This window comes from Tuber melanosporum, assembly GCF_000151645.1.
Source record: "Tuber melanosporum whole genome shotgun sequence assembly, scaffold_4, strain Mel28".
NCBI lineage: Eukaryota > Fungi > Ascomycota > Pezizomycetes > Pezizales > Tuberaceae > Tuber > Tuber melanosporum.
Genome location: NW_003299084.1, coordinates 105,493 through 127,765, shown reverse-complemented (window position 1 = coordinate 127,765; position 22,273 = coordinate 105,493).

The window sequence follows — 22,273 nt, the reverse complement described above, 5'->3', positions numbered from 1 at the left end:
GTACGGGTACTCGGTTATTGGTTTGTTTTATGTTTTGTTTTAAGTATCGCTTTGATACTTGGTTTGTTTTAAGTATCGTTTTGATACTTGGTTTGTTTTATGTTTTGTTTTAAGTATCGCTTTAATACTTGGTTTGTTTTAAGTATCGTTTTGATACTTGGTTTTGTTTTATGTTTTGTTTTTAAGTATCGCTGTGATACTTAAGGAGTTTTACCAAAGAGTATCAATTGATACCTTTGATTAGTTTCGTTCATGCTAGACATGAACAGATTTGTGTATTTAAAGACCGCCTGTTTCTATGATAGAAAAGGCAGACTTCGACAGACAGTATTTCAATATACTTGGTTGAACGGTTACTTCTTTGTTCCCCAGTACACCCTCGAAGCCTCCTTTAGTTCTCAGCTCTCGCCTCCTCTCTGGAAGAGCAGGCCACCTGCCAACTATCGTATCTAATACCGATAACGTGATTAGCACCTTGCGAACACGTTACACTGACTACCAACCTCTCACAAATCTTAAAACAGAAAAAATACCTGGAAGAAGAACACGATGGATAGGCAAGATCAGCAAATATGATGCAAAAATCATGTATATCCCAGGAAGAACCAACTATTTAGCTGATGCTCTCTCCCACCTATATGAGAATCAAGACCTCGCAGACCTTCCTCTCATTAATAACCACACAAGATAAAGCGAAGACAGCCCTGACGACACCTCATATGAACAAGAACCATCGATGGCTACCGCCAGCTCTGCTGCTCCCTCCAATCCTTTCTCTTACACCATGTACAGAGCTGCCAGAACAGAACAAGGAAAAGACATTGATGATGAGTGGAAAGACAATTGCACCCTCTGCAGCACACCTCCTCACGAGCTTGAACAAAGCAGACTCCATTGGTCCCACTGTTACCTCGATACCTGCCCCTTTCATCAGACTGAAATTAAATTCAGCAACAGATACTAGCGACCATATTATATGTCTGCTGATGATTCTAAAAATACCAGTATCGACACCGCAGAAGGAGCAGAAGAGATAATGGATAAAGATGGGTCGACTCAACCTCCCCTTACTCTTAACTCTGTCCCAAGACGACACCAAGGCCTTGAAGAACTCGAACAAGCAGTTGCTTACATGGATGCAATATCTTACCTTCACCCACCTCAGTCAGCCCCGCCATCTTCTCCACCCATAATCGATTCACAACCACTCTACGGTAGACTTTTATGAGTATACAACAATGAAACCATTGTTTCTGTCATGCCTCCCACGATTTCTGAGTATCACCGACAGCTATATAAAACCTTTGAAGAGGAGGAAGCCCCTAGTGATCCTACAAGAGAATCCTTGATTGAAGATGAACCAGATGTTAGATCAACTACAGAAGAATTAACCTCCTCCTTTTGAAGCCAAATGATAGCAGGGTATCACCATGACTCGATCTATTTCAAAGCGATGGATAGTTCTACACAAGGAGACCTCACCCCCTACAACATATCTAATGGAATAGTCTATACCAGCACCCGTTATGGTGAACATTGCCTATACATCCCACAAGGTCATATGTTCAATAAAATGACTATTAGAGAATATGTCATTACCGAAATCCACAACAAAGGACACCATAGTGCAGACCACAACCTCCACTATGTCTCAGAATATGTTTACTGGCCTGAAATGTAAAAAGACTTCCGCGATTTCATTAAACAATATGAACTCTGCCAGGCAAATAAGGAACGAATACAACTACCTGAAGGGAAAGTGCAAATCCTCCAATTACCATGTGAAATATTCGAATCCTATGCCATGGATTTCGCAGGACCATTCAACAAATCTGCTGGGTATGATACCATCTTGGTAGCTGTGGAACGGTTTTCTGGATATACATGGCTGATACCAATCAAGGTTACCAATTCCTCCAAGGACACCTGGAATAACCTCCAATGATACATATTCACCCCCCATGGATACCCATTATCTATTGTCAGTGATGCTGATCCCTATTTCACCGGCAGATTCTAGAAGCAAACCTTGACCTCCCTTGAAATAAACCATGTTATGGCTACTCCTAGATATCATGAAATTAATAGCCAAGCAGAACGAAAAATCCACGAAGTCAAGACCGGAATTAAGAACATGGTCAATGAACGACAAACCAACTGGGAACCAGGCCTCATCGAACTAGCTGCATATATCAATGCTGTATTTTCAAACACCTTGGGAATGTCTCCATACAAGGCAGTCTTTGGCCGCCAATACACTCTCCTACCTACAATACTATTTAAGAACTCCTCGGTTCCTACTTCCAATGACCACCTAAACTGCTATTAAGCAATTCGGAATGATTCTTTCTAAGCTGTTAAAGCTGCTCAATTCCGAAACACGACTATGGCTCAGAAGTGATGACGCAAACATGACCCTATTCCGCCAGGTGATATGCTCATGGTACATGGAAATATGTTCATTACCAATGTTGGTCCCAGCAAGAAACTACAACCCGATGGTGAGGACCCTTCAAGGCGTTATTCTTTGACAAGCATACAGAAAGCTACACTGTCCAAATGGATGGACGTATGTATCGCCGCAATACTGCAGTATTCCACGCCTCTGCTGTCAAACGATTCCACCCAAATGACGACTCCAAGTTCCCTGGAAGAACCCACTCTCGACCTGCACCTATCATCATTGATAAGAAAGAAGAATGGGAAGTTGAAGAAATCAGAGACTAACACCTCTGGCATGGAAATGATCAGTGCCTAGTCAAATGGAAAGGATACCCAACAAGCGAAAACAGTGGGGAACCACTAGAAGGACTAGAGCACGCAATGGATATGGTGAATGATTGGAGGACAGATAACATGCCAAACAAATCCCTCCCCCCAATGATCAATTACAGTACAATGTACTGGACACCTACGATGCCAGAAACTGAGCGATGGTATGCGGAACTCGAAATTAGGGATAGATTTTGGGCACCATACTTTGAGTCGGAATTTGAAAGCAGTGATGAGGAAAATCAAGCTATGGAGCAGGATCTTGACAACCTTATCTGATCGCCATCCACCATCCAAATACCATAACGATGTCAAACTATGTGGAACTTAATGTGAAGCTGCGACAACAGATTGTTGGACTGTTGTTGAACCGCGATGCTATTGAACTTGAAAACTACTTCGAAATCCTCTGGGTAGACTACTGTCCTCATTGGAACAATGTTTAGGTTGATGTACAGCATGAATCTGGTATTCGTGACTCTTGTGATTTGCATTTCTTTCAGTCTAAATGTTTTCTTAGAATTTTGTCTTGCCCCTGGTATGACACTTGGGATGAAGAAGAGATGGCGGAAATTGAAGCTTTTGATTTCTCAGACTCCGCTTTTGATAATTATTAGGTTTTGTTTGTTTAAACAGTTGTTTTGTTTTGGGGAATGTAACCGGTATGGGTACTCGGTTATTGGTTTGTTTTAAGTATCATTTGATACTTGGTTTTGTTTTATGTTTTGTTTTAAGTATCATTTGATACTTGGTTTGTTTTATGTTTTATGTTAAGTATTGTTTGATACTTGATTTGTTTTATGTTTTGTTTTAAGTATTGTTTGATACTTGGTTTGTTTTAAGTATCGTTTTATACTTGGTTTCATTTTATGTTTTGTTTTAAGTATCGATTGATACTTTTGATTAGTTTTGTTCATGCTAGACATGAACAGATTTGTCTCTTTAAACACTGCCTGTTTCTACGATAGAAAAGGCAGACTTCGGCAGACAGTATTTCAATATACTTGATTGAACCGTTACTTCTTTGTTCCTCAGTACACCCTCGAAGCCTCCTTTAGTTCTCACCTCTTGCCTCCTCTCTGGAAGAGCAGGCCACCTGCCAACTATCGTATCCACTACCGATAATGTGATTAGCACCTTGTCAACACGTTACACGTCATACAAGAGCTACAGTCAGTGGTCAGAATTGTTCGTGATCGGAGAGATTTTTAATTAGTGATTGCGCCATAGAGTGCCTTCGTGGGGTAACTGTAATGTGTTCGTAAGGTGCTAGTCACGTTATCGGTAAAGTTATAATAGTTGGCAGGCGGCTTGCTCTACCAGAGAGGAGGCAAGAGCGGAGAACTAAAAGAGGCTTCGAGGGTGTAACCGGTACGGGTACTTGGTTATTGGTTTTGTTTTATGTTTTGTTTTAAGTATCGCTTTGATACTTGGTTTGTTTTAAGTATCGTTTGATACTTGGTTTTGTTTTATGTTTTGTTTTAAGTATCGCTTTGATACTTGGTTTGTTTTAAGTATCGTTTGATACTTGGTTTTGTTTTATGTTTTGTTTTAAGTATCGCTTTGATACTTGGTTTGTTTTAAGTATCGTTTGATACTTGGTTTTGATTTATGTTTTGTTTTAAGTATAGCTTTGATACTTGGTTTGTTTTAAGTATCGCTTTGATACTTGGTTTGTTTTAAGTATCGTTTGATACTTGGTTTTGTTTTATGTTTTGTTTTAAGTATCGCTTGATACTTAAGAAGTTTTACCAAAGAGTATCGCTTGATACCTTTGATTAGTTTCGTTCATGCTAGACATGAACAGATTTGTGTATTTAAAGACCGCTTGTTTCTACGATAGAAAGAGCAGACTTCGACAGACAGTATTTCAATATACTTGGTTGAACTGTTACTTCGTTGTTCCTCAGTACGTCCTCGAAGCCTCCTTTAGTTTTCAGCTCTCGCGTCCTCTCTGGAAGGGCAGGCCACCTGCCAACTATCGTACCTTTTACTGTAAACGTGATTAGCACCTTGCGAACACGTTACATTTTTTTAACCTCAGCAAGTGGTTAAGAACCTGTCCCCGGATTTAGGCCTGATCAACCTATCGATATCCACCTCAGAACGCTAGCGGAGCGAAGCGGCAGAACTTCAGTACATTCGGCTTCATCTCAAACCCAAGATAGAGTCTTTGACGACCAGGAGTGGGAAGCAAATCCCACGGCAAGACCTTACAAGGAAGAAACAACCCCGGCGCTCTGCCAAAGAGCCCGGCGATCCTGCAAACACGGAAGATACACAACCTCCAGGAGAATTCCGTTCTACTCCAGCAAAGAAGCCTTCCTTTGAACCTCCAAACGACCCCTAATCTAGTAGCGAATCAGATATGGCTAGCACAGGAGGAGGGCCTTCTGGAGGAGGAAAATCTCGGGCAAGGCCTGAAGAAGAGGAGGTACCCGCAGCATTTGAACCCTCTAAGTTTAAACTTCACCTCGCAGCGAAGTTCACAGGCGAAGGGAAAGACCTCAAACCTGAAACCTTTGAACGATGGGCCCCGGAAATCTCACACTTCCTACTCTTGCAAGGAAAGGATGTGGAAGACCCTACAACCGGACTTATCATTGGATCATTCTGTGAAGGAAAGGCAACCGACGCATACCACCAATGCTATAAGGACTTCGGCGGGAATGTAAGATTAAGAGAATCTACAGTTCTCGATTACTTGAAAGGACAATTCCAATCCTCTATACCCAATGACCTCCTATACAACAAATTCGACCAGCTCCAGCAAGTTAACGGAACACATGTCAAGCGAATCACCGATGTGGCTACGGACCTAATAATGTATAAGGACCGAATGGATAGAGGAAGTATCTCCAAATACATACTGAAGCGACGATACTATGACACCATGCACCCTACCCTCCGGCGAGAGGTAGAACCACTTGAGGAAGACGGCGATGATATTGCAGTAATAATTGCTAGAGCAGAACGAAAGGATGCCATTCTCCATGAGACCAAGGCCTACAAAACACAGATACCCTCTAATAGGAACAGCCAGCCACGACACAAAGCCTCCAGCAACTCTGAAGACGATACCCCACCGGTTTTCAAGAAGAAAACAAAATCCTCCAAAGAATCGAGACGGCAAAAGGGAGAATGTTTTGAATGTGGAAAAACAGGGCACATGGCAAAGAACTGTCCTACGAAGAAAGGAAAAGGAAAGGCTATAAAAAAAGAGGCGTCGGCCAACAATATCGAAAGCGATTGCGCTCTATCCAATGAATATGAAGAGATCAACATTGGATACATCGATGTGGAATGCAACAGTGTTCGACCTCCGGCTACATTCAAAACACACACTGCACTAGAAGGCACTATCCTGATCAATAGCAAAAAGGCTCGCGTCCTGTTCGACACTGGTGCAATCGGAAGAGATATGATCAGTAATGCCTTTGTCTCTCTCCATGGACTCCCTACCCGAGACCTTAACCAACCCATACCAGTCAATATGGCAGTAAAAGGATCACGATCCACAAGCCATAAAACCTGTAGTGCGACCATTCGACTTGGTTCTGCAGTCCTACCCCCCCAGGAAATGCTGGTTGGAAATTTAGCCAAATACAATGCCCGAATAGGCATGCCATTCCTGAATCGTCACGAAGCTATAATCAGGTGTGGGGAATCAACTATCGATTTCCCAGATCAGAAGGTCAGAGTCTCATGCAAGCCAACAAGCGGAGAATACCGAGCCGCAGTCTGTGAAACAACTGCCCTACGACTATTGGATGAGTATTCTGATGTTTTCCCTGATCAAATACCCGAAGAACTACCACCTATGAGAGAGGTGAATCACCACATCTGCCACCGAGACCCCTCCAATCTCAAGAACCAACCCACCTACTCTATTCCTGACGCATACAAAAGCCCACTTTGTGATTGGATCAACCAACAACAAAGAAGAGGAGTTATCTACCGGGCAGAAGCCCCTGGTGCCGCTCCTATGTTTGTTCAACCCAAAGTAGATGGCAAACGAATCCGCCCCTTGGTTGATCTCAAACTACGGAATGAAAACACGGTTATGGACAGCTCCGCTATCCCAAATCAAACCCAGATCCTAAATGCAGTTGGACGGGCTAGATTCCGAAGTAAGATTGACTTAAGCAATGCCTACTTCCAAGCAAGGTTAGACCCAGAAAGCGAACGTTACAACAGTTTCAAAACACCTTTCGGAAGTTTCATTAGCCGAGTTATGTTACAAGGTGATATGAATGCGCCCACCACCTTTATGCGAATTATGGAAAACCTCCTAAGCGAGTACCTCCACCATTTTGTTTGGGTCTACATTGATGATATTCTCATCTTCTCAAACACCGCAACAGAACACGCCTACCATATAGGTTTGGTTTGTACCAAGCTTAGGGAAGCTAAATTTTACGCTAGCAGAAACAAATCAATCCTGTTTGCCGATAAACTCGATATCCTAGGACATGTTATAGATGATGAAGGAATACATGCAGCCCCTGGAAAAATAGCCTGTTTAATGGAATGGTCAACACCCCAGAATCAAAAGGAACTCATGCGATTCCTAGGACTAGTCAACTACATTTCCCAGTTCCTCCCACATCACGCCACTGTGACAGCGCCGCTCACAGACCTTACCGGCAATGCAGAATTTGCCTGGACCCACACTCATGACCAAGCCTTTACCAACATCAAGGATTTGATTAAAAACGCCAACGTTACTCAACCTATCGACCATAGTAAACCAGAACCGATATGGTTGATTACTGATGCATCGGATGTTGGAGTTGGAGCATGGGTTGGGCAAGGGGCCTCCCATGAAACGGCAAGACCGGCGGCATTGCACAGCAGAAAGTTCACTAACTCACAGGTGAACTATGGAACAACAGACAAGGAAGCCCTTGCTGTGATTGATGCTCTCGCCGCTTTCAATCACATCCTGATGGGCAATACCTTCACTATTGTTACCGACCACCAACCTCTCACTAATCTTAAAACAGAAAAGATACCGTGAAGAAGAAGAACAAGATGGATAGGCAAGATCAGCAAATACGATGCAAAAATCATCTATACCCCTGGAAGAACGAACTATTTAGCTGATGCTCTCTCCCGCCTATACGAGAATCAAGACCTCGCAAACCCTCCCCTTGTTCACGACCACACAAGACAAGGCGAGGACAGCCCCGACGACACCTCTTATGAACAAGAACCATCGACTGACTACCGCCAGCTCTGCCACTCCCACCAATCCTTTCTCTTACACCATGTACAGTGCTGCCGGAACAGAATGAGGAAAGGACATTAATGAAGAATGGAAAGACAATTGCACGCTCCGCAGCACACCTCCTCACGAACCTGAACAAAGCAGACTCCACTGGTCTCACTGTTATCATGACACCTGCCCTTTTCACCAGACTGAGATCAAGTTCGGCAACAGATACCAGCGACCATACTATATGCCTGCTGACGATTCCAAAGATACCAGCTTCGACACCATAGAAGGAGCAGAAGAGATGGTCAATGAAGATGAATCGACCCAACCTCCTCATACCTTTAATCCTGTTCCAACACGATACCAAGGTCTTGAAGAACTCGAACAAGCAGCAGCCTACGTGGATGCAATATCCTATTTACACCCCCCACAGTCAGCCCCGCCATCCTCACCTCCCATAACCGATTCACGACCACTTTATAGTGGACCCTTACGAATATACTACAATGAAACCATTGTCGCGGTCATACCCCCTACTATTCCTGAGCATCGGCGTCAACTCTACGAAACCTTTGAGCAAGAGGATGCTCCTATCGAACCAACAAGAGGATCCCTAATCGAGGATGAACGCGATGTTAGTTCAACCACAGAAGAATTAACCTCCTCTTTCCGAAGCCAAATGATAGCAGGATACCGCCATGACCCAATTTACTTCAAAGCCATGGATAGCTCCAGGCATGGAGATCTTGCTCCCTACAACATATCAAACGGAATGGTATATACCAGCACCCGTTATGGTGAACACTGCCTATACGATCACCACAAGGGCCATATGTTCAATGGAATGACTATTAGAGAATATGTCATATCCGAGATTCATAACAAAGGACACCACAGTGCGGATCGCAACCTCCAATACGCCTCAGAATATGTTTATTGGCCTGAAATGCGAAAGGACTTCCGCGATTTTGTTAGGCAATGCGAACTCTGTCAGGCAAATAAGGAGCGAACACAACTTCCTGAAGGGAAAGCTCAGACCCACCAACTACCATGTGAAATATTCGAATCCTATGCCATCGATTTCGCAGGTCCATTCAACAAGTCCGCCGGATTTGACACCATCTTGGTAGCTGTGGACCGATTTTCTAGATATACCTGGCTCCTTCCAATGAAAGTTACCGATTCCTCCAAAGAGACCTGGAATAACCTCCAACGATACCTGTTTACCCCACATGGGTACCCCTTATCTATTGTCAGTGACGCTGATCCCCGTTTTACTACCAGATTCTGGAAGCAAACCTTAACCTCCCTCGGAATAAACCACATTATGGCTGCCCCTGGACACCATGAGACTAATGGCCAGGCAGAACGAAAAATCCGCGAAGTTAAGACCGGAATTAGGAACATGATCAATGAACGACAAACCAACTGGGAACCAGCCCTTGTTGAGCTCGCTGCATATATCAATGCCGGATTTTCAGATACCTTGGGAATGTCACCATACAAGGCAGTCTTTGGCCGTCAATACCCCCTCCGACCTACAACACTATTCAAGAACTCCTCAGTCCCTGCCTCTGACGACCACCAAAACCACCACCAAGCAATTCGGAACGATGCCTTCCAAGCTGTTAAGGCTGCCCGATTCCGAAGCACCACTACTGCCCAGAAACGACGACGCAAACATATCCCGATCTCACCATGAGACATGCTCATGGTACACGGTAACAAGTTCATTACCAACGTTGGACGCAGCAAGAAACTGCAACCCCGATGGCGTGGACCCTTCAAAGTCATATCCTTTGACGAGCACACAGAGAACTACACTGTCCAGATGGATGGACGCATGTACTGCCGCAATACTGCAGTCTTTCACGCCTCTGCTATCAAACGGTTCCACCCAAATGACGACTCCAAGTTCCCCGGAAGAACCCACTCTCGACCCGCACCTATCATCATTGAAAAGAAAGATGAATGGGAAGTTGAAGAAATCCAAGACCACCGCCTTTGGCATGGAAACGATCAGTTCCTAGTCAAGTGGAAAGGATATCCGACGAGCGAAAACAGTTGGGAACCACTAGAGGGACTAGAGCACGCTATGAATATGGTGAACGAATGGTGGAAAGACAACATGCCAAACGAATCCCTCCCCCCAACAATCAATTATATCACCATGTGCTGGACACCTACAATACCAGAAACTGAGTGATGGCACGCAGAACTCGAAGCTACAGATGTATTTTGGGCACCACACTTTGAGTCGGAGTTTGAAAGCAGCGATGAGGAGAATGAAGCTATGGAGCAGGCCCTCGACAACTTTATCTAGTCACCAATCACCATCCGAATACCATAACGATGTCAAACTATGTGGAGCTCAATGTGAGGCAGCGATAACAGGTTGTTGGACTGTTGTTGAACCGCGATGTTATCCAACTTAAAGACTATTTCGAAATCCTCTGGATTGACTACTGTCCTGATTGTGATCATGCTTGGGTTGATGTACAGCACGAATCTGGTATTCGTGACTACTGTGATTTAGACTTCTTCGAGTCTAAATGTTTCCTTAGAGTTTTATCTTGCCCCTGGTATGATACTTATGATGAGGAATTTCTTGCGGAAACTGAAGCCATGAGTTTTTCGGAATCCGCTTTTGATGATTATTAGGTTTGGTTTGTTTAAACCGTTGTTTTGTTTTGGGGAATGTAACCGGTACGGGTACTTGGTTATTGGTTTTGTTTTATGTTTTGTTTTAAGTATCGCTTTGATACTTGGTTTGTTTTAAGTATCGTTTGATACTTGGTTTTGTTTTATGTTTTGTTTTAAGTATCGCTTTGATACTTGGTTTGTTTTAAGTATCGTTTGATACTTGGTTTTGTTTTATGTTTTGTTTTAAGTATCGCTTTGATACTTGGTTTGTTTTAAGTATCGTTTGATACTTGGTTTTGATTTATGTTTTGTTTTAAGTATCGCTTTGATACTTGGTTTGTTTTAAGTATCGTTTGATACTTGGTTTTGTTTTATGTTTTGTTTTAAGTATCGCTTGATACTTAAGAAGTTTTACCAAAGAGTATCGCTTGATACCTTTGATTAGTTTCGTTCATGCTAGACATGAACAGATTTGTGTATTTAAAGACTGCTTGTTTCTACGATAGAAAGAGCAGACTTCGACAGACAGTATTTCAATATACTTGGTTGAACGGTTACTTCTTTGTTCTTCAGTACGCCCTTGAAGCCTCCTTTAGTTTTCAGCTCTCGCCTCCTCTCTGGAAGAGCAGGCCACCTGCCAACTATCGTACCTTTTACCGTAAACGTGATTAGCACCTTGCGAACACATTACAGAGGGTGTACTGAGATAACAGAGAAGTAACTGTTCAACCAAGTATATTGAAATTCTGTCTGACAAAGTCTGTCTTTTCTATCGTGGAATCAGGATGTCTTTAAATACACAAATCTGTTCATGGCTTGCATGAATGAAACTACTCAAACGTATCAAATGACATACTTTGGTAAAATAACTTAAGTATCAAAATGATACTTAAAACAAAATATAAAACAAACCAAGTATCAAACAATACTTAAAACAAACCAAGTATCAATACGATACTTAAAACCAGCCAAGTACCCATACCGGATACACTCATCACTTCAAATAATTTCTTCAAAATCCTCTACTGTCCAATTCTTATGAAATGTAGCCCACCTCAATCTCTTAGCCACATGCTCACATTTGAGCCTAGGCCTTGATTTGGCAAGTCATTTCTTGATATTGGTCTTTCTGCATACTCTATCCACTATTTTTGTTAATATTAGTTAGTCAATCATAGTCTATCGCTCCAGGTAGTACTAGTACCAGGGAGAATTACATGTAGAAAGAGTAATGCCTTGTGCATATTTATCTCTGAAGGTGTTGGTGCTAGCAGTTTCTGTATACCATAGTAGTAGACGATTGAAAGATATTTCATACAGAATCTAGACTCTTCACTGGTACACTGTGTATTTTTTCTCTAATGTGTTCTATCATCTGAGCAGGGGAAAATTGGGCTAACTATATACACATCGGATGTGGCCACCTATGGTGTACCACAAAATACACTAACAGCCGATATGATAGTCAACGGTTGATCATGATGTCACCAATTGGATATGACAGCCACCTATAACCTTTCTATCTACAATATTACACCGTAAAGTCCAAGTCATCCTTCTAACAGAAGGCGGATCTGGTCATTTTCCTCTTGTTTTTAGCTTCCTGGACAATTGTGCGATGACACTGATGGCTGAGAACAGAGGTGTGACCAGGGCGAGGAATGTTATCCAGAGATTGGCACTCACATCCAAGGGCAGGAAAGCTTTTAACTTTTGTCCAGGGCTGGCCAATAACTTGAGCAACAAGGGCAATATTGCGAAGGGAGTAGAAAAAGGCAATTATCATTCCTTTTTCAATATTGGTCATCTCTCTTCGCTGGGTTTTATGTATTTGCTTTTTTTTTTGGTGCAGGAGGATATGCATATCCATACCGGTAAACCATGATTTAAGAAGACAATTGAGAAACAGGTTGTGTTATGATCCTGGGCAGCTTTGTAGGTAGCTTCATGACGCTTTTACTTTCATGGTTGCGAAGGTCAACTCCGCGATCTGGCATTTTTGACGAGGTAGCTGACTAAGGCAAGACATGTTTCCCGAACACTTCTGACGACTGACTGTATATAACTAAAACCCGCAAATAGGTAGAAGTGGTTAGTCGGAATACTGAAGCCAATTTCCCTAATTGGGCCGGCCATGCTGCGAACGCGGAAAACAAACCTAGTCAAGCGCCCATATCTCAAGTCTACCCAGTATCATACCCCATCGGTGCCTTTCTCGTCTTGGGACCATATCAGTCTAATAACTTTGCCGCACTGAAATCCGCTACTGACACGCCTTACCGACCACCGCCTGACCTGTTCCATTTACCTTCCCCGAGTGGACCACTCTAGTCCCCAGGAGCATGCTAACAACCCCCTAGTGTCTACTATTAGCAGCCTAGGCCAACGGTGCTGTCCAGCGATACCGCAACACCTACTAATCCCCAATCGGACACGTACAAGCCCGTGGCGTTATCCCATGCCTATCCGGTAGGTCCGCCACTATTCCCTCCATCCCCATCATCACCCTCACGATGCCGGCGTTGGGGCACCTGGTTGCCCATCTGAGAGCCGCTTTTACCGTTGCGGTTGAGAGCATTGAACTCAACGTCTTGGCGTGAGAGAAGGAGTCTCGACATCTGTTTGTCAACAAGCATAGCGGTCCAGATGAGCGAGGTTTAACCGAGTCTATCGAGCGGTTCAGGAATGAGGCCTTCGCGGCTTAGGAGATGCTCGGCAATCTCGCGGCTAGTGGGAGTGGGGATGAACCTTCTTCGTCCAACCGGTTGGGGTCTAGGTTTTTCTGGTGCAGGAGCAGTTTCACCGTTTCCTTCTAGCTCTTGTATAGATGCAGCACTCCTACAAGCTATGGACTACTCTCAAACAGACTTTCTAGCTAGGACCAAGTGCGTTTTTGTATAGAAGTCTCCCAAAGACTACATTATTGTGCTACCTTGGTTTATGCGTGCTTTTGATTGGGCAAATCCTGGGTTTCCCAAGGTTATTCAAATGTTGGTGGTGTTATACCGAGTGATGAGGCATGGGTAAGGGGTGGGTCCGAACTTGAAACCTCAAACCGTGTTTCTCTCGAGAGGTAAGGAGAAGAGTGAAAAGCAGGTGCATTGTTATGATATGCCAGCACTACCATAGCTATGGTAGTGGCACCTAGTGGAGGGCGGCACCTGAGTTTTGAGCCTCACCGCACCTACAAGTTTTATATACCAAATCTCGACATTGATCCCATATCTAGAATTTCCATAAACGTTTTGCATCCCCCCGTGCAAGCTAGAAGAATATAAATGCAGTGCACCACACACACACCTCAAATATTTCTAGTCTCAGGCATGTAGTAGTGCTTAGATTTGTCTCTCTTGTGGAAACGAGATGTTGCTTTCGTTTCGATATGATACATAATGCTTAAGCCACGAGCTAGCACTGTACCTCACTCACGAAACCACAAAAGGACTAGTGTGTAAGACATTATAAGGAGCAATAAATAGCAGGGCCGAGATATTAAATGTTTACTCTTTTACACCTCAATCGCACAACATTATGTCTTACAATTTTTTTTTGGTGCTAGTCCAGCATGCAAGGAGTAGTATATAAACGGTCATTGCGAGCACAGCCACCACTCTCCCTCCTCCTCCTCATCCTCCTTCTACATCTACCAAACAAACATCAACTACCACTACCATAGCTATCATCATCATCATCACCATCATCATCATCATCATCATCATCATCATCATCACCTATATAATCACACTTCTAATCTATTAATAAATTCTAACCAACAGAATGCTAGATTCCCGAATCCAAGAACTTAAAACCGCCCACAGTCAACTCAAAGAGAAGATCAACGATCTCCTAGAGGCTCACGCCGATTCTGTAGCTGACCCTAGACTGACTCCGGATGTCATTTCTGCACTCAGTGCAGAACTGGTTCGGATGCTTGAGTCAATGTACGATGAGATGGACAGGATCGCGGAGGATTTGGAGTTGAGGGGTGTTAAGGTCTAAGTTATTAGCTCTTGGATTGAAGATGAGCTAGGATGAGGGGGAGAGACGAGCTGGGATGAGAGTGAGACGGTCGAGAGAGGGGGGGCATTGTAGGCACGTAGCGGTTTCAGGAATTTAAGGGATATTTTGGAGCATTTTTATGGTTGATATGCTACAATTTTTAATTTTATTCATTTATTTGAGCTTGGCCGGTCTACGGACTGCTAGATATATTCTGTGAAAACAAGACTAAGATGTGCAAGGCAATATGAAGGATATGATTGAAACTATGGATAACTGTGTTGGAAATCATGGATGCTGCTCGGCATGCTGATGAGTTTATTCTCTTGTGAGCTGGCATACATGTCCGCCAGCACCTCTACCCGTCCATTTATCCCCCATCTACATATTTGCTGTACGTTCCCGGAGCTGGCGGTTTGTTTGTTCCCGTCTGTTCTCTCTCCTCCCACCACCTGTTTGTTGTTTTGGCGCATTTGCTTTGTTGGGGTGGAGGTTCTCATTGTGTGCTTTGGAAAAGCGCTTCCGATGGAGAAGATATTGACGGCAAGGGAGTTATAGACTATCGGGAGTTTTTGATCACGTTTTTCCTTTGTTAGCACCGGAGCGTGGAAGGCCGTGGGAGCTCTGAATGCAATTGGAGAGTCTTTAAGGAGTCTATTGTTTGTTCTCTCTTTTGTTAGCATGATTGATAGCATGGGTGCCCACAGAGGAAATGGAAATGAGTGGGGAGGCGTTTGAGATACCTGTATGCGGTAATCGCAGGAGGGATTGGATAGGTGATTCCCGTCGTCCATTTATACTCCAGTCTTTTCCTGCCACTTATTTTAATTAGTTTAGTTAGTTTAGTTAGTTGTGGAGTCATGGAGCAAGCGAGCGAGAGCCGCCGAATAGAGGCAGTTGCGAAGCGACCTTGGCGAACTTCCTCGTCTTTGGTTGTGCAGAGTTTTCACAGCGCATTTAGCCATTGCCATGTCGCTTCATCGTCGTTCGGTATCGTCCTGGCTCTAGTTAGCCCCTTGATATCTGAAAGTTACGCATCTCAAGCTTCATAGGCGCAATGCATTATGTAAAGTGCATTATGTCAGACAAACAGGGGCTCGGCCTTTATAGGCTCAGATATGGCATGACAGGCCTGGGTGACTACAGGTAGTTTGGGTGGCACCCGATTTGCTATGGAGGTGTTGGCTCCTTTCAGGAATCATCTTTCATGTATAAACTTTGAGTCACTGATTGTTCGGGAACCCAGGGAAGGGGGTCTAAGTTAACAAAATAAGCTTATGATACGTTTCTAGCCCGAAAGGTAATTAACTAAGAAAACAAAAGGAATGGGGAAGAAGCTGGCGGTCGAATGGTATGATGTACTTGGCAATGTTCCCAGGTAGTTTTAGAAAGCTACAGCCAACCGGTGGCAGCGCAATATCAAATGAAAAGGTGATGACTAAATGCGCTGTGAGAAACTCTGAACAACCAACAGCGAGGAAGTTCACCAAGGTCGCTTCACAACTCCCTCTATTCAACGACTCTCTGCTCGCTCGCATCAACTGGGGTTAATTCAGGCTACCTATTGATAAGCCTCGGAATCAGTCCTTGAAGGGTGGTTCTTTCATTCCAGATGTCTTTGGCTATAGTGGGTCACCGAGAATATAGCCTTGTCGGTTTTGTTTTGTAAAGATTGTTGTGCAATACCAGTATAACACATGTGATAGGCCGTTGAGTAGATAGATGCCTCTAGTATTATCTGAATTCAGGATTTGGGGAGTTGTATACTGGACGGAGGGTCGAAAGAAATAGCGGAAGATTCAGAAATCTTTTAGGGAATGGACCTACTGAATTGAAGGGGATGGCGGATGGGGTCGCTGGATGCCAATGAGTCACGTGAGCATCCTGCTCAGATCCTAGTACTGTACTCGCTGAAATAGTACTAGTATAGTTTGAGAATCCGGGGTATACCTACTACATCGCAAACAATAGGTACAAGTTACCCGTTGTACAGCAGATACATAACCAAAAACCTCAAGTAGAAGTAGCTAGTCGGAATACTGAAGCCAATTTCCCTAATTGCGCCGGCCATGCTGCGAACGCGGAAAAAAAAAACCAGCCAAGAGCACAGATCTCAAGTCTACCTAGTATCACACCCCGTTGGTGCCTTTCTCGCCTTGGCACCATATTGGTCCAATAACCTTACCTCACCGAAATGTACACAGTGACTCGCCTAATAAATCACCGGCTGGCCCGTAGCATCACCCTCGTCAGGTGGACCACCCCAGCCCCCAGGAACATGCTAACAACCCCCCTCGTGTCCATCCATAGGAGCCCAAGCCAATGGCCCTGTCCTGAAATACCCCACCTGTTAGAAAAACGGATAAGCTTTCGGAATTAGAATTGGGAGTGTCTTTGAACTTAGAACTATATTGTGGAGTGTGGTGTCGCTTACATACTCACTTGGATATATACATTGATGGGATATATGCATCGAGGATTACTTACTCACTGCCGCACTGGCCTGGGTTGTCTAGGAATGACGATTCCCTTCTACCACCTTCTAATACTTTGATTCTGTTCTTTTCCTTTTGTTTTCTTTCTTCTCTTCTTCAATAAAAATAACTACGCGCATATTATCGTTTTCATCTCATTGAGTCAATTTCTGCAATATAGTTTCCATCACTTCCGGATCGGGTTTGACATCATCCTGCTCGAGTAACATCCCCACTGCCTCCTGATCCCCAATCTAACAAGACCAAGCCAGTGGTGTTATCCCGGGACTATCCGGTTGGTCCAGCATTATCCCCTTCACCCCCAGTAGCAGGCTCATGAGGCAGGCGTTGCTGTACTCGGTTGTCCAGCTGATAGCCGCTTGATCGTTGTGGTTGTGAACATTGAGGTTGACGTCTTCGCATGAGAACAGGAGTCCTGCAATCAGTTCGTCCGTATGCACGGCGGCCCAGATGAGCGGGGTTTGACCAAGCCTGTCCAGCAGTCCGGGAAGGAGGTATTCCCGGCTCAAGAGGAGTGCGGCGATCTCGCAGCTAGGGCGACCGTGGATGAACCTCCATCATCCAGCCGGTCCGGGTCGAGATCTCTCCGGTGCAGGAGCAGTTTTGCTGCTTCCCTGTTGCTGTTGTATAGAGATAGCACCCCTACCAGCTATATATTACTATCAAACAGAGCTTCTAGCTAGGAAGAAGCGTGCTTTTATATGACAGCCTTGCGCAGACTACATTATTGTGCTATCTTGGTCTACGCGTGCTTTTGATTAGGCAGAGCCCGGATTTCTCAGGTTTGTTCAATTGTCAGCCATTTAATACCGAGTAATGACGCAAGAGTAAGAAGTAGGTTAGAACTTGAAATCTCAAACTATGTTTCCCTAAAGGGGTACGGAGGAGAGTGGAAAGCTGGTGCATTATTATAATACGCCAGCACTACCACAGCTATGGTAGTGGCACCTAGTTGAGAGCTGCACCTGAGCCTTGAGTCTGACCGCGACCACAAGTTGTATATGGTAAATCCCAACATTGCCCTCATAGCCAGAATTCTCATACATGTTTTGCATCCCACTCCCGCGAGCTAGAAGGATATAAATACATTGCACAAACACGCCTCGAATATCCTGAGTCTCAGGTAAGTAGTTGCGCTTAGCTTTGTCGCTCTTGTAGAAGCGGGATGTTGGTTTCACAACGATATGATACGTCGTGCGGAAGCCACGAGATAGTACCTCACCAACGAAACTACAAAACAACTTATCTGTAAGACATTATAAAGAGCAATATATTGCAGGGCGGTGATCTTGAATGTTTACTGTCTTACACCGCAATTTCACAACATTATATCTTACAATTCAATTTTCTTAGATACTAGCCCAGAATGCAAGGAGTAGTATATAAACGGTCATTACGAGTACAGCTATCACCCCCTCCTCCTCATCCTCCTTCTACATCTCCCAACAAAGCATCAACTATCATACCACTACCAGAGCTATCATCATTATCACCACATACATAATCACACCTCTAACCTATTAATCAATTCTAACCAACAAAATGCAAGATCCCCGAATCCAAGAACTTAAAACCACCCACAGCCAACTCAGAAAAAAGATCAACGATCTCCTAGAAGCTCACAACAATGCTGTAGCGGACCCTAGACTCACTCCGAATGCCATTTCTGCACTCAGCGCAGAGCTGGATCAAATACTAGAGCCGATGTACGATGAGATGCATGGGATCGCTGAGGATTTGGAGTTGCAGGGGGTTAAGGTCTAAGTTACTAGAGCTTGGATTGAAGATGAGCCAGGATGAGAGAGAGCGACGAGCTGGGATGAGAGAGACACACGGCCGGGGCGAGGTATTGTAGGCGGCTAGCTGTTTGGAGAATTTACAGTATGTTTTTGAGCATCTTCATAGTTGATATACTATAAGTTTTAATTTTATTTGTTTATTTGAGCTTCGCATGTCTACGGACTGCTAGATATATTCTGTGAAAACAAGTGTAAGATGTGCAGGGCAATAAGCAGGATTTGATTAAAACTATGGATAACTGTGTTGGAAATCAAGGATGCTGCTCGGCATGCTCATGAGTTTGTTCCCTTGTCCGCTGGCATATCCGTCCGTCGGCATCTCCGCCCGTCCGTTTAGTGCCCGCCTTCATATTCACTGTCCGTTCCCCCAGCCGGCTGTTCGTTCCCGCCTCTCCACCTATCTGCTCCCGCCCACCCACTGGCCCATTCGCGCCTGTTCGCTCCCCTCCTGCCACTTGTTTGTTGACGCATTGGCTTTCTTGGGGCGGAGGTTCTCTCTGTGCGCTCTGGAAAAGCGCTTCCGGCGGCGAAGGATATGAACTGCAAGGGAGTTATAGACCGTCGGGAGTCTGTGTTCCCGTATTTGTTTTGTTAGCCAGGGAGTGTGGAAGGAAAATGGAGCGTGGAAGGCAGTGGGAGCGCGGAATACAATTGAAGAGTCTTCAAGGACTCTATTGTTTGTTGTCTCTTTTATTAGCTTGATTGATAGTATGGGAGCGCACAGAAATGCAGATGAGTGTGGGAGGAATTAGAGATACCGGTATGCGATGATCGCGGGAAGGATAGGATAGGTAATCTTTGTCATTTATTTATACTCCGGCCTTTTCCAGTCAGTTAGTTTAGCTAGTCTTGGAGCCGTGGAGTCGTGAAGCGATAGAGAGAGAGTGGTTGAATAAAGCGAGTTGCGAAGCGAACTTGGTGAACCTCCTCACTTTTAGTTGTATACAGTTTTCACAGCGCATTTAGTCATCGCCGTGTCCTTCACTCGTCATTCGGCATCGTCCCGGCTCCGGTTAGCCCGCTGATTTCTAAAAGTACCGCATCTCAACCTTCCTAGGTACGACACATTACGTATAGCACATTGCGTCGGACAAACAGGAGCTCGGTCTTTGTAGGCTCAGATATGGTATGACAGGTTTGAGTGACCACCGGTAGTTTGGGAGGCACCCAATTTGCTATAGAGGTGTTGGCTCATATAATGAATCATCTTTCATATATAAACCTTGAGTCGCCGATTGCTCCGGAACCCAGGGAAGGGGGATCCAGCCTAACATTGGAAGTTCACCAAGGTCGCTCAGCGACTTGCTCTATTCAATGACTCTCTCACCCTGCTCGCTCGCATGCACGGGGTTAATTCAGGCTAGCTACTGGTAAGCCTACGAATCAGTCCCCGAAGTGCGGTACTTTCATTCCAGACATCTTTGGGTACAGCGGGTCACCGAGAATGTAGCCTTGTCGGTTTTGTTGTGTAAAGGGTGTTGTGCAATACAGGAATAACGCATGTGGTGCGTCATTCAGAAGATAGACGCCTGCAAGTTTTATCTGAATTCTGGATTTAGCGAGTTTTATACTGGACGCTGGGTCTAACAGAATAGCAGCAGAGACGGTATGATCCAGATTCACAACCATTTTGGGGAATGGGCTTACTCTAGTGAAGGGGGTGGTGGATGGGGTTGCTGGGTGCTGATGAGTTACGTGAGCATCCTGCTACGATCTTAGTATCATACTGTACTCGCTGAAATTGTGCTAGTATAGTTTGCGGATCTGGGGTATACTTACCACATCGCAAACTATAGGTATAAGTTACTTATCGTTCCTCAGATATATGACCAAAACCCTAAAATAGCAGTGGTGAGCCAGAACACTACAACCGATCCCCTCAATTGCGCCGGCCATGCGGCAAACACGGAAAACAAAACCAGCCCAGATCTCAAGTCTATAGTACCCGGTATCGCGCCCCGTCTGTGCCTTTCTTATCTTAGCACCATATTGGTCCAATAACTTTGCCACACCGAGCTGCGCATAGTGACTTGCCCATTCAATTACCGCCAGACCTGTAGTATCCACTCTCCCCGGGTGGACTACCCCAATCCCTAAGAGCATGCTAACAGCCTCCTCACGTCTACTCATAGCCGCCTAAGCCAACAGCGCTGTCCAGCGATATCCCACCGCCTCCTTGTTCCCAATCTAACAGGTACAAGTCAGTGGTGTTATCTCATGCCTATCTGTTAGGTCCGCCATTATCCCCTCCATCCCCAGCAGCATCATCACGATGCCGGCGTTGCAGCACAGGACTTCCCAGCTGATATCCGCTCGACTGTTGCAGTTGGGGGCATTGCAGTTGACATCTTCGGGTGGGAGTAGGAGTCTCGCCCTCTATTACTCCCCATTAATAGCGGCTCAGATGAGCGGGGTTTAACAGAGTATCTCGTGCAGTTCGGGAATGAGGTCTTCTCGGCTGGAGAGGTGCTCGGCGATCGCTTGGCCGTTTCACCGCCCGGCTAGTGCAGGTGGGGATGAACCTTCCTCATCCAGCCTGTTCGGGTCGAGGTTTATCTAGTGCAGGAGCAGTTTTGCCGCTTCCTTGTAGGCGTTGTATAAACGTAGCACCCCTACCAGCTATGGACTACTCTCAAACAGACTCTCTAACTTGGACGATGTGTGTTTTTGTATAGCAGCCTCCCGGAGACTACATTATTATTTCACCTTGGTCTATGCGCGCTTTTGATTAGGCAGAGCCTAGATTTACCAGGTTTATTCAAATTTCGGTGGTTATATACCGAGTGATGATGCATGAGTAAAAAGTAGGTTCGAACTTGAAACCTCAAACCGTGAGTCCCTAAACGCGTAACGGCGAGGAGAGTGGAAAGCCGGTGTGTTATTATGATACGTCAGCACTACCACAGCTATTGTAATGACACCTAGTGGAGGGCTGCACCTGAACCTTGAGCCTGACCGCGACTACAAGTTATGTATACCAAATCTCGACATAGCTCCCATATATAGAATTTCCATAAATATTTTGCACCCCCCCTCCCACGAGCTAGACGAATACAAATGCAGTGCGCACACACCTTGAGTATTCTGAGTCTCAGGAAAGTAGTTGTGCTTTGCTTTGTCACTCTTAAGGAAGCGGAAGGATGGTTTCGTTACGATATGATACATCATGCTTAAGCCACGAGCTAGTACCTCACCAACGAAACAACAAAAGGACTTAAGTGTAAGACCTTATAAAGAGAAATATCTTGCGGGGCAGTGATCTTGAATGATTACTGTCTTACACCTCAATTGCGCAACATTATATCTTAAAAATTCAATTTTGGGTAGTACTAGCCCAGCATGCAAGG